Source organism: Pleurodeles waltl, chromosome 11, assembly GCF_031143425.1.
Source record: "Pleurodeles waltl isolate 20211129_DDA chromosome 11, aPleWal1.hap1.20221129, whole genome shotgun sequence".
Lineage (NCBI taxonomy): Eukaryota > Metazoa > Chordata > Amphibia > Caudata > Salamandridae > Pleurodeles > Pleurodeles waltl.
This window is the reverse complement of record NC_090450.1, coordinates 702793416-702806904: the sequence shown is the minus strand read 5'-3', so window position 1 is coordinate 702806904 and position 13489 is coordinate 702793416.

Sequence of the window (13489 nt, the reverse complement as noted above, 5' to 3'; positions counted from 1 at the left end):
CATCATTGTGCGAATGGCCAGGCACCTCAGGGGGAAGGGGGCTGGAGGGCACCTCAGCTGAGGGTAAGAGACTTGCCCAGTGGTTCTTGCGGGGGCTCCATGCCCATGACAATTAGGCGAGGGGTGCAAGGTCACAGTCTCTGAGTTGGGGTCTTGCCCACTGGTTCTAGAGGGGGCTCCGTGAACAACAGTCCCTGGAGGGTGGCCTACATGCCCTCTGCTGGAGGTGAGGGCTGCAGTGTCCCAGCTGGAGGTGAGGGCTGCATTGTCCCAACTGGAGGTGAGGGCTGCAGTGTCCCAGCTGGAGGTGAGGGCTGCTGTGTCCCAGCTGGAGGTGAGGGCTGCTGTGTCCCAACTGGAGGTGAGGGCTGCTGTGTCCCATCTGGAGGTGAGGGTTCCTTGCCCACTGCTGTTGGAGGGGAAACCCTGCCAGGCTCAGCTTGAGGTGAGGGCTCCTTGCCCACTGATGTTGGAGGGGAAACCTTGCAAGACTCAGCTTGAGGTGAGGGCTCCTTGCCCACTGCTGTTGGTGTGGATTTCTCACCTCTCTTAGTTGGTGGAGTGGGAACCTTCCCTTTCTTGGCTGGTGGAGTGGGGTCCTTCCCTTTCTTTGATGGTCGAGTGGGATCCTCCCCTCTCTTGGTTGGTGGAGTTGGATCCTTCCCTCTCTGGGGAGGTGAAGCGAGATCCTTCCCTCTCTTGGGTGGTGGAGTTGGATCCTTCCCTTTCTTGGGTGGTGGAGTTGGATCCTTTCCTTTCTTGCCTCCATGATTAGGAGGTGCCTCCACTGTCCTCATGGACTGTTTGGCTGAGGTGCTGGGCTGGGTCGTTTGGACCCTGCTCTTACAGGCAGGACAGGGGGCAGAGGGGGAGGGAAGAGGTAAAGTTGGGCAAGGAAAAGCTTTTTAGGGACTGTGGAGCGGAAGAGGGATAGGAGTGGAGGTTGAGGGAGTGGTTTTTGGAGGTGTATGTCTGCTGACTTTGAGTGCAGGTACATGGGAAGTGTGCTTATGTAAGGTAGATGGCTGTTGGGTGTCTGAGTGCGTACATTTGTGTCTCTTGGGGGGCAGACAGGGTGGGAGAGGACACAGGGGATGCGTGGATGGATGTTGTGCCGGTGTCTGCAAGTGAGGTGTTTGTGTTGCTTGGTGTGGTGATGGTGGTGGTGGCTGTTGATGCAGTGCATGGAAGTGTGAGTGTTGATGTGTCATTGAAAGGAGGAGGAGGGGGAGGCAGTGGAAGCAGTCGATGATGTTGTGTGTGCAACTGTCTGTTGTTTGTGTGAGTGCTTGTGGCCTGAAGTGTGCTGCCTGTGTTTGTCTGTGCCACTCTTGTTTGATGTTTTGTGTGCATGTTTGTCTGTATGTGCGCATGGGATACGTTGGGGTTGGGGAGATTGGGACTGGGAAGTGGTAGTTGGAGGGGGGATGGTAGGAACAGGGACGATGGCTGCCATCAGAGAGGAGGCCAGAGCCTGGAACGATCTCTGTTGGGCCGCCAATACACCATGAATGACTTCCAGGAATGCACTGCATTGCTGCATCTGGGGTTCCAGCCCCTGGATGGCATTCACAATAGTTGACTGTCCTACAGGGATGGATCTCAGGAGGTCAATAGCCTCCTCACTGAGGGCAGCAGGGATGACTGGGGAGGGCCTGAGCTGCCTGGGGTGAAGGAGATGCCCACCCTCCTGGTTGAGCGGGCACGGGCAACTGGGAGGGCGATGCTGGAACAGGGGTGGCAGATGTACCTGTAACTGGGGTTGTCCCAGGGGTGTCCACCACCACCAGGGAGCTTCCATCGGAGGAGGTATCTGAGTCAGTGTTGTCACCTCCTGTATCCGCAGTGGCGCTCCCCTCACCCTCTGTCCCACTGGTCCCCTTGGCGTCAGTGGACTCTGCCTCCTGGGCCCTATGGAATGCAGTTCCCTCTGTCGCTGGTGCGCCTGCTGCTCCGCCAGATGATGTTAATGCACACATGGACAGAATGACAGAAGAAAAAGGGGGGGTGAAAGGGAGCACTGGGTCAATTACAGCACCAACACCACAGATGGCATACACATTACCGTCACACGCAGGGATCAGGATTGAGCACCATGCATCGCACTGGCATTACCACAGCAAGATGAGAGCACAACACCGCCAACTGCACCCCTCCTGGGAGTCACTAAGCCCTGTCTGACATGGAATGCAACCTATCTAGGTTACCAGATTTAGCAATACAACCATTACCCTTGAGCTGCTTCATGCTGCGTTCTCTGAGCTGGCATTAAGGGGCACCCACTAACTGACACCCACCACCAGGTTCCCATGCCACTTACCAATCATAGTTGTAACGCACACTGTACTCACATCCTTTTGGCTGCTGTGATGCCCTCAAGCACCCATCCAGCTCAGGGTAGGCCACCAGCAGTATGCAGGCCGTCAGGAGGGTCAGGTTCCGAAGAGCACCCTGCCCTCGTTGGGAGGCCATCCCCAGCTGGGTCTCCGCGGTCTTCCAGGTCCAGCGTCTCAGGTCCTCCCACCTCTTCCTACAGTGTGTGCTCCGGCTACTGTAGACCCCCAGGGTCCGCACCTCCTTGGCAATGGCACGCCGCAACCCCTTCTTCTGATGGGTGCTGACCTGCAGAGGAAACACAGACAGGAGGACATCATTAACCAGACAATCCAGACTGTTACACATTTGGCCCACAAATCCCTTCCATTCCCATTGGCACACACATCACCCAGCGCCCACCATGTACACCACCACCAGACATACCCCGCCACCAAATGGCACGATGCTTGCACACACATCTCCATGCAACCTTGTCACATGCCTCGTGCCCAAGGTGTACTCACCTGTTGGTCTGGAGGCCCATACAGCTGCCCATACTGGGGTAGGACCCCATCCACCAAGCGCTCCAACTCCTCCAAAGTGAAGGCAGGGGCCCTTTCCCCAGTCCGACGGGCCATGGCAGGATCCAGACACAGGCCACAGCAGCGCACGCAGTGTAGGTGTTGTCCTGTTTAAAGTCAGTAAATAAGTGAGGTTATAGGCAGAAAATGGCGGTCACGTACGCGCCAGTGTACACCGTCACCGCCGACGGTGATCCCAAATGGCCACTGTACTCCATACAGCCCCATGTTATTCAATAAGGAATAGCACGGCGATGCAAGACTGCCTTCCACCATGACGTGCAACGACGGCGGAGTTACCTCATTTCCACCTGTCCCTACTTACAAGACAGGTGATCGCCATTTTATGGTGGTGGACAATATTCAGATAATCGAGAACTGCGTCATTTCTATAATTTGCACATTCATTGCCATTACCAATGTCCCATCACGTTACTGCTCTATGTAAACTGAGGGGTGGTTACATTTTCAGAATTGTGACAGCCTACTCACTCTTGTGTCCTTTAGATACATACCACTGTGGAGGAGTAGGAGGAGGAGGCAAGACCCTGTGTACAGACTCCTTGCGGATTTGGCTACACTGGAAGACAGGCACATAATACTCGTCTATAGACTGGACATCGGCCACAATCACAGAGCAGTGTGCCCAATTGGAGCCAGACCTGATATCTGCTATCCATCATCCCACTGGGATCCCCCCTCTTGTTCAGGTTCTGTCTGTGCTCCATTTCCTGGCAACTGGCTGTTTCCAAGTGACAGTGGGCTTGGCAGCAGGAATGTCACAGCCAATGTTCTCAATCGTGCTGGCATGGGTTTTTTCTGCCCTGGTGAAACACATGTGCACCTACATTGCTTTCTCCCAGGTGGAAGATTGGATTCTATGCAATGGGACATATACCCAACATTATTGGGGCGATTGATGATACACATGTTTCGTTTGTCCCCCCACCAGAATGAACAAGTGTTCAGGAATCAAAAGAGTTTTCACTCACTCAATGTGCAAATGGTGTGCCTGGCTGACCAGTACATCTCCCCCGTCACTTCCAAGGATCCTGGGTCGGTGCATGACACCCTCGTCCTGAGGAATAGCAGCATCCCAAATGTGATAGTATAACCACAGAGGCACAGGGTTTTGCCTAATTGGTGAGCCTGACTCCCACTAAATGTATGGCAGTGTATGCCTTATGGTGTTAACCCCATACCATTGTGTAAGGCTAATGTTTGTCCCTCAATACTTGTAGGTGACTCTGGCTTCCTTAGCCTATCGTGGCTCCTGACCCCTGTGAGGAATGCCAGGACAGGGGCTGAGAATCGTTATAATGATGCACGTGGGCGAACCAGGAGAATTATTGAAAGGACCTTTGGTCTCCTAAGGGCCAGGTTCAGCTGCCTCCATTTGACAGGTGGATCCCTGTGCTACTCACCTGAGAAGGTCTGCCAGAGAGTAGTGGCATGCTGCATGTTGCACAACCTGGCCCTCGGACGGCACGTGCCTTATCTGCAAGAGTAGGAGAATGGAAATGCCCCTGTGGCAGCAGTGGACCCTGAGGACAGTGAGGATGAGGTGGCAGGGGATGAGGATATGGACAACAGAACATCAGTTATACGTAAATACTTCCAATGACACACAGGTGAGGCAGTGGAATTGTCCATTCCTCTGATTATTGATGTTTTCTGTGTGGCTGTAGCAGGATGGCGTTCACTTCCTTTGCATCACTACTTACTGTCACCTATGGCTACTCATTTTGCAGATGTCGGTGATATGACAACAATGTACTGGTGTGATGACTACAGACAGATACAGGTCATAACATGTATGCTATCACAGTGTTCTGATCATTTGGACATGATGTGTCTGTTTCCATATATGCACATTTTCATCACATAAAACACTTTCACTTAGGTTGTGTTCAAGGGTGTTTATTGTTGTGCAAATTATTGAAATGATAGAAAAGTGCACCGGAATGGTGTGATGGTTGAGAAAAGTCCAGGGTATTGTTCCAGTCTGTTTGTACCACAGGTCCAGTGTCCAAGGGGCCATTGGAAGGGGAGCAAAGGCAGTTCAAAGTGGATAAGGTGACAATGGTGGGACACAAGGGGGACATTCAGGAGGGTCTCATTTCCTGGTGGTGGTCTTGGTAGGTGTCTCTGGCTTCTGTCTGGGTCGCAGGGAACGTTTGCAGGGTGGTTCACCTTCTGCAGGAGGAGGGGTGCTGGTGGTCTATGGGTCCTGTCGCAGGGCCTCCTGCCCACCAGCTGCAGGAGAAGTGGTGGGTTGGTCCGTAGACTGGCTAGTGGTAGGGGCCCGCTGGTGTGCTGTCCATGCCCTCATGATGTTGGCCGTATCTGCCAGCACCCATTCTATGGAGACCATGGTGGTGTTGAGGGCCTGGAAATCCTCCCTGATCTCCTGATGGTGTACGTCCTGCAGCCGCTTGTTCTCCTGCATGTTGCTAAGGATCTGGCCCATCTTGTCCTGGGATTGTTGGTAAGTCTCCAGGACATTAGTGAGTGCCTCCTAGAAAGTCGGTTCCCTGGGCCTGTCCTCCCCTGGCACACAGCGGTCCTCCCAGTGTCCCTGTTCCCCTGTCCCCTGAATAGTGTGCCCACTGCCACTGTCCCTGATTGTCTTGGGTGTGAGGTGTGGACTGAGGTCCCTGTACAGGTGGGCACACTGCTGATTGATGTGTCCAGGGGACACAGGTGTGAGGATGTTGGGTGGGTGCTGTGGTGTTGGATACTAATGGGGGAGGCTCTGTGGTGGACTGTGAATGGGCTGGGGTGGCCATCTGACCAGTGTTCCGGATGGGCCATGTAGTTCATCCAGATCCAGAAGTCCAGAGCTACTGTCATCACTCGGGCGTCTTCTGTTGGAGGACTGGTTTGTCGTGGCGCCTCCTCGCCGCTGAGATTGGCTGGGGCGCCTGCGGGGATGTAAGTGATGTATTATACTTCATGTCTGTGACATTTTGTACATCCCTTGCTTCCCCTCTAATGTTGCTGTTGCCCTTCCCACCTTTGTTTGTGTATGGTGATGTATTGTGTGCTTGTTAGTTCTCCATGCAGTGCATGCTTTGGTGATGGGTGTCCATGCAGAGCTGGAAAGGATGTGCATGCAGTGGGTATGGCATGCAGGGAGTGCCATTTAGGTTTGGTAATTGGGGTGGTGCACTGTGTGGGATGGAGTGGGGTGATGGGAGTCAGGGTGAGAGGGTGAAATGGCATGCAGGTATGAGGGCTGATAAGTAGTAAATATTGACTCACCAGTGTCCAGTCCTCTGTCAACTTCAGTGAGTCCCTCAGGATACAGAATTGCCAAGACTTGCTCCTCCCATGCTGTGAGCTGTGGGGGAGGAGGTGGGGGTCCACTACCAGTCATCTGGAGGGCGAGCTGGTGCCTTGCTGCAGCGGAACGTACCTTCCTCCGTAAGTCGTTCCACCTCTTCCTGATGTCACCCCTTGTTCTTGGATGCTGTCCCATGGCATTCACCCTGTCCACGTTTCGCCACCATAGCTCCTTCTTCCTGGCAATAGATGTTTGCTGCACCTGTGCTCCAAACAGCTGTACCTCTAACCTGACTATTTCCTCGACCATGACCCGCAACTCCTCATCAGTGAAATGGGGGTGCCTCAGTGGGGACATGGGTGTTGTGTGGTGTGTGTTGTGCAGAGGGTGTTAAGTGATGTGGTGGGGTGTGGGATATGGGGTGCGTGATGGATTTATGGGTGTTTGTGATGTGTGTGCTTAGTTGTCTCAGTGGTCTCTGTGTTAGTCTTGTGGCGCTTATCGGTATTCGTCAAGGGTGGTGGGTAATGTGGGTGTGTGTTTTATAGTGCTATTGGTGGGTGTGTGTGGTGTGTGTATGGGTGTCAGGTGTCTGATTTTAGTTTTGGCCAATTATGTGTTGTTTAGTATTTGGGTGGCCATGCCGCGTAGGCTCTCATTATTCTAATGAGACTACTGGATTTGACAGGCAGAATCGCCTGCGGTGTGGGAGACTGAGTCTAAACCTTATACAAGGGACATCTGCTGCTCCAATACGGGTTTTGCCCCGGCTAACTAGCAGTGCCTCATCTCCACCTAAGAGCAGGGATAATTGGGCAGCCAAGGGCATGATACATTTATCTCCTCACAGAAATCAAGGTTACTCAGATCTCATCTGTTTCTCTCAGTTACACTAGTCTCAAATATACAAAGACAAACAGAGGCAATATATGTTTCAATACAGTTTTAATGAAGCAACTGCATTTTAGATAATAAAGCATGTACTGCAATAACCAGGATGATAAAGCTTGACAGGATTAAAATTGTGATAAGGAGAGTAAAGCATAGAAATAACGCTACCATATAGTCACTAGAGTCAATAGACTAATTCCTACCTAGGCTATATTAGAGCACAGGATGTTAAGCTCTAGTTCTGCCCTTCAGGTTCCCCTGGGAAGACATCATCCCCCTTACCTAAGCAAAGGCCTGAAGTCTGCATAAGTAGCTATAGTGAAGCGTTCAGCAATCAGCATACAGTCGTGGTCATCTGGCTTGAATCTCCCTCTAACATGTATGGGACAGGGAAGTGTTTTTATAATGAAACAGCTGATGTTCTGAGATATTGTCCCTATGTAAGCATGTGTATGTTTCCATGAATACCAGAGACAAAACGTTACCACGTTTACCAGCAACCTATCTTACTGCAGCCTTGAGAGAAGTGCAGAGTGAAAGAAATGTCTTGTTTAAGAACACAGTGGTAGCCTAGGCAAAGAACAGCTAGATAGAGAGAAATAAAACAAGACCACAATTGTGGCTATTGTAAAATAATAAACAAAGCTCAATAGAATATATATCTAGGTTAAAGTGCACAACGGTAGGCCTGGTGTGCTAAAATAACGTGCATGGAGCTATAACTAAAATGGCTACACAACAGCCATTCTGAGCACGCCGGTGTGTACCACCAATGGTTTACCTACATTGAATGTCCGCCGTAGTGATTCGTGGGTCATAATGTGGTGGGGATTGTTTTGTTGGCGTAACGGTATGGGTGTTCGTAGTGCCACTTTAGCACTGACCTTTGGGCTGGCGGATTTGTGTATGTGGCAGTATTCTGTCAGTTTCATGTGTGTGTCATAATATGGCGAACAGATATTCGCCACTGCGGCGGTATGTTGGCAGCTGTCACCGTGGCAGTAAGCAGCTTTTACCTCCAATGTTATAATGAGGGCCTATATGTCATCTTATACATTATGTTGATTCTCATAATCACCCCAACTACAATCAGTCACACTTCTATACAAGCCATGAAACAGAGTTTAACTTCTTGGTTGTTGAAATTGATTCTCTAGTTGGCAGAAGGTTGCACCCTGTCCAAGTAGGAACAACAATCCTAGTCAGGGTAAGTCAGAGACACACCCTAAATTAACCTGTGCTCACCCCCTAATAGCGTGGTACAGAGTAGTCAGGCTTCAATTAAGAGGCAGTGTGTAAAGTAGTGCAACAGTTAATTACAGCAGCACAGTGAAAGACACCACAAAAAGACTCATGTAAATCCTGAGATATACAGTTTTAAAGATTTAGGTGAAAATAGCACATGGAAGCGCAAAGCGCCAACTGTGGTTATCTGGTCCAGCTGGACCGGGACAAAGTCACCAGTTCAGGTCGACCATTATGGAGCGCAGCCAGCTACAGAGACACACTTGGGCCAGCTGAACACAGTACCTTAAATCCTGGTGCATGGTCTGCACGGTGTTGCATGGGGAGGCTTTGTGTTGCTTTGTGGTGGTTCCAATGAAAACCACAGAAGGCAGAGCACCTGCCAAGGGTCCATGTCTGGGGTGACGCCTCAGACAAGGATAGGGCTCACAGTTGGCAGAGTCCAGGCAAGGCCGGCATTAGGCATGGGCAGTTGCCCGGGGTGCCACACTCACCTTACCAGCAGGAGGCCCCTCTGCAGTGTCCAGAGGCATGATTCTCAAATGTAGCTCTGCCTATAGTGCTTGCTCCCCTTGTGCACCCTCCCGCATCCCTTTGTTTTTTAGAAGCAAGATGTGTATCGTTCTGGAACATCACACTTTCAAGGATGTGGTGGCTTTTTGGGGGGGGGGAGGTGATCAACAGTTGGTAGGTCAGGCACACAGCGCTTGTGTGGAAAAACTATGTGAAAGTCTTGTGTACCTTTTTAGTAGGCGTTTCCAGGCGACAGGAGCAATCACTTCCCTGGCTCCTGAAGGACTCATGTTTTTAGCTGTGTGTCCCTCCTGCAACTTTACAGCACTAGTTTTGTCTTCTCCTCTGTGGCTGCGAGGCCCACTCCTCAGCATTATCCAAGCCGTGAGGTTCTGGTTTAAGCCTAGAAGCTCTGCATCATGGCTGAGAGGCCCAGAGAAGGGGGCCCCTCTTCTGGGCCTCGAAGTGCAACACCATGAATGTGAGGAGGAACAGCAAATGGCCATCACACCATGGCGGTGAGACCCAGATGACCAGGTACCCTGTCCCTGCTGTCATGTTGTAGTGTTGCAATGCCCAGGAGAGGGGTGTCCATCTGCTGAACCTCTCAGAACAGGACCGTGGCTATGAGTCCCAAGGAGAGTGTGGTGTTTTCCATGGATGCAGCTACAATTCATGCAGCAGGTGCAGTGGAACTGGGATACATTGAACCATAATAATTGCTGCAATTTACCATCTTAACTAACTGCACTTACAGGGCACATTATTTCTTGTTTGCACCAGGGCACACTGCATCCTGGCTACGCTACTGGTCCTCTCCCCTAGGTCTTGCATCACTTACCCATGGCTGCCAGACCCAGAGGAACAGGGCCTGTCGTCCTGGGCTTGCAGCATTACACCATGGCTGCGAGGACAAGGAGTGTCCATAATGAGGGAGCTTCTCACTATTCAGATGGCAGCACTAACGCCTAGCCAACAAATTGATATGGAAAGATAAGCCAGGGTTCTGGCTTGGCACTAAGAGCTCATTCAAAAGCCAAGCCATAAACATTTTGGCATGTAATTTGTGGGACAAATATGTGACAGATTCTCTTCAAAAATATAAAAAGTCAATTTCTTTAACATGCAGAAGAAAGCCAACTCGGACAAAGGGAGTGGAGTATCAGAAATTAATTTCACCTAAGACTCTTTCACTGGTAGTGAGTGTGGTGCAGGAAGCCATTATTACAGTGTTCACTCGTACAGAACTACGACTGCTGAGAAGGCGGATCACCATGGTCAGGAACAGTGCTGGGAGGTTGAGTCATGCTGAAGGCACATGCTGGTCACAGCAGAGACATCAGACACAATCAGCTGCAGACAATGCTATCTAATACCACAAAAGCACAAGATTTTTTCATAAAAAACATACAAGAAGCCACCCAGTATTTACAACCTTGACAAAGAGCCACTTGGTACTCATTTCCTCTCACTTCTGCAGGTTGAAAGGCCAAGCCAGACCCAGTACATTATCAGCCTGCAAAGTATCATGTCACATGCAAGCATCTGCAGCAGAAGCACTGGTGCTGAGCCACTTCACAAGTGTGGTAAAGCAAGCTAGCACCCTCTTTCAGGCGATGCATACGTGCAGCCAGTCACAGATGGCTCACAGGCTAGGGTTGCCACCTCCTTCTGTGCTGGCAGGGCATCACATGTTCAGTGCTTGGCTTTCAATTGTCAACCTAGTGTGTTCTGGGAGATGTAGTCATGCTTAGCATCCATGGAGCCACCAGACAGCAATGTGCTTTAAGAAAGTAGGCCTTGGCATGGTGCCTGGACATGGAGCAAACCCTCCTCAACAGCCACACGTGGATAATGCAGGGAGTGCCAAGGCTCAAACTACCCTCCCTATAGTAAAGGCCAAGTTAAGGTATTCAACACACCAGGATTCAGGTCCCACCAAAGTGAGTGGAAGCAGACATGAGAAAACTATGTGCGTAACAGATTCCGAGTTAGAGAGCATGCTGTGAAAAATGTGTCCGTTTGAAACTGTGGGCAGGCACAAATAAATAAGCAAGTAGTGAACACAGTAAAGAAACAATGTCTAATAACGTGGTAATCCAAATAAAACTATTTATTTAATTAAAGCTGAAGCTGTACAAAGACAAAATATCATAATACTTTGAAAGATCCAAATGGGCAACAACACAGAATGGGGTGGAGGATGCAACGACGGAGCATGCAACAATTAAAGAAAGTATCTCAATCCAAGCATGAGCAGCAGAAGTACTCCAATGAAGAAATTAATCAGTACTTGTTCCATGATCCAGGGAGGGGACAAACACACTGAGAGAAAGTAAAACCAGCAGGCGCAGATCAATAAGAATTATGGAAATAAGAATGATGATGAAGCCAATCAGTGTCAAGTAATGGGCGGGCTCTAAGCCTCACTTAACTAACAAAATGTTTTGCCAATAACAATGCATACACTGTCTCAGGCAAAATCTAAAAAAGTAGACATACTGTGATAAAATATTTGCCTAGGATCACACACTTTGTTTAAGCTGGGAAACTGGGATTGATCTCAAGTTTTCTGGTTTTAGATAAGATTGCAGCTCAGCCCCGATATTGTATCTCTTTCCTTCTCCTATGTTACATCAAAAGGTTACTTTTTGTTTTGAATTCTTGGAGCATTACGTTAGTCCATGAGGTTAGGTACAGAGAACACATAAAACCTCTGCCTGGTTTGCGCTTCAGGGTCCCAGAGAACCTCGGGCTGTGCCACAGGCAGCTGGGATATGGCTTGAGCCCTCGGTGGCTCACCAATCTCTACTAGTGCTCCGTGTGTTATGTCATATCAGTTCACAGTGATGCAGCTTCCTACTGCAAATATCAGCACTACAGTTAGAAATGGGGTCTCTGGTTGGCAGTCAGTATGCACTCTGTCCAAGCAAGGACCCTCACTCTAGTCAGGGAAAGGGAGATACACACCGAGGGTAACCCCTCCTCACCCCCTAAGTAGCTTGGCACAAGCAGTCAAGCTTATCTCAGAGGCAATGTGAAAGTATGTGTACCAACACAAACAGTTATACAGTGAAAGTACTACAAACTGGACACAACACCTGTTTAGAAAAATAGCCAATATTTATCTGAGTGAAAGAAGACCAAAACAACAAAAATCCAACATACACAAGCAAAGTTATGAATTTTCAGAGATTGAACTTGAATATAGCTCTTACCAACATAAATGCTTCAATTTGGTCATATTACAGCGTTGTGACGGAATCGTTCCCAACAATCTGATACCAATGGCCCCAGTCACAGAGTTGCACGGACCCCCAGGTACAGTACCTTGTAAAAATGAGGAAACCAGCCAGTGCACGGAGTAGGGGATCGTGGCATCGCTGGATCCGGTGCGGCGTCAGTTCCGGTGCTGTAGAGCAGGGGAGCGGAGGCATCGGCATGAGGTCCTTGCTGTGGAGCAGTGGAGCTGAGGCGGTGGCGGTGCAAAGCGTCGGTTTCTTACACTTCTGGCGGGGTTCATGTCCGGCGGTGAAGACGTGGTGGGGCAACATCATGGGGTTGTGGTCACGCCACAAGGCTGCAAGCCCACAGCTGAGTCAGGTGTCACAGATGCCTGTGACATGGCACTTTGGAAATCATGGAGTTACGGACTTCAGTGAGGCTGCTGCAGCGTCAAGGCTGCGATACCGGTCAGGGTCGTCACACTCCAGCAGGGATAATAGATTTGGTTGCAGGCAGCATTGCGGCATCAGACAACGGCATCAGTCTGGGCATTGTCTGAAGTCGGTACACTTTGTTTTTCTTGTTTTTTCACCAGCTTCTCCTTTCAAGGGCACAGGGACTGGATTGGGCACCACTTGGGAGGGTAGGAGTCTCAGCAAGAGAGTCAAGGTGCTGGCAGAGGAAGCCTTTGATAGCCCTGAGACTTAGCTCAGTCCAAGCCCTTGGAGAAACGTCATAAGCAGGATACATGGCAAAGACAAGTCTTTGCCCTCTCTCTAAGGCAGAAGCAGCAACTGCATGATAACCCAGCAAAGCACACACAGGGGCAGTACTCCTCACCCAGCTCTTCAGCTCTTTTCCTTGGCAGAAGTGTTTTTTCTGGGGTTTTTGGTCCACTACTTATACTCCCTTCTGCCTTTGAAGTAGGCATTTTTCAAAGGAAAGTCTCTGTTAATGACAAGATCCTGCCTTGCCCAGGCCTGACCCCAGACACACGCCATGGGGTTGGAGACTGCATTGTGTGAGGACAAGCACAGCCCTTTCAGGTGTATGTGACCGCTCCTTCCTCCACTCTAGCACAGATGGCCCATCAGGCTATGCAGGCTATACCCCAGCTCCCTTTCTGTCACTGTCTAGAAGGAATTCACAACAGCCCAACTGTCAGTCTGGCCCAGATGTAGAATACACAAGCCGGCAGAGGTACAGAATGGTTAAGCAAGAAAATTCCCAGTTTCTAAAAGTAGCATTTTCAAACTGACAATCTAAAAAACAACTTTACCAAAAGATGTATTTGAAATTGTGAGTTCAGAGACCCCAAAACTCTATGGCCCTCATTACAACCCTGGCGGTCGGTGTTAAAGCGGCGGTAATACCGCCAACAGGCCGGCGGGAAAAAAAATGGAATCACGACAGTGGCGGAAACCGCCAACAT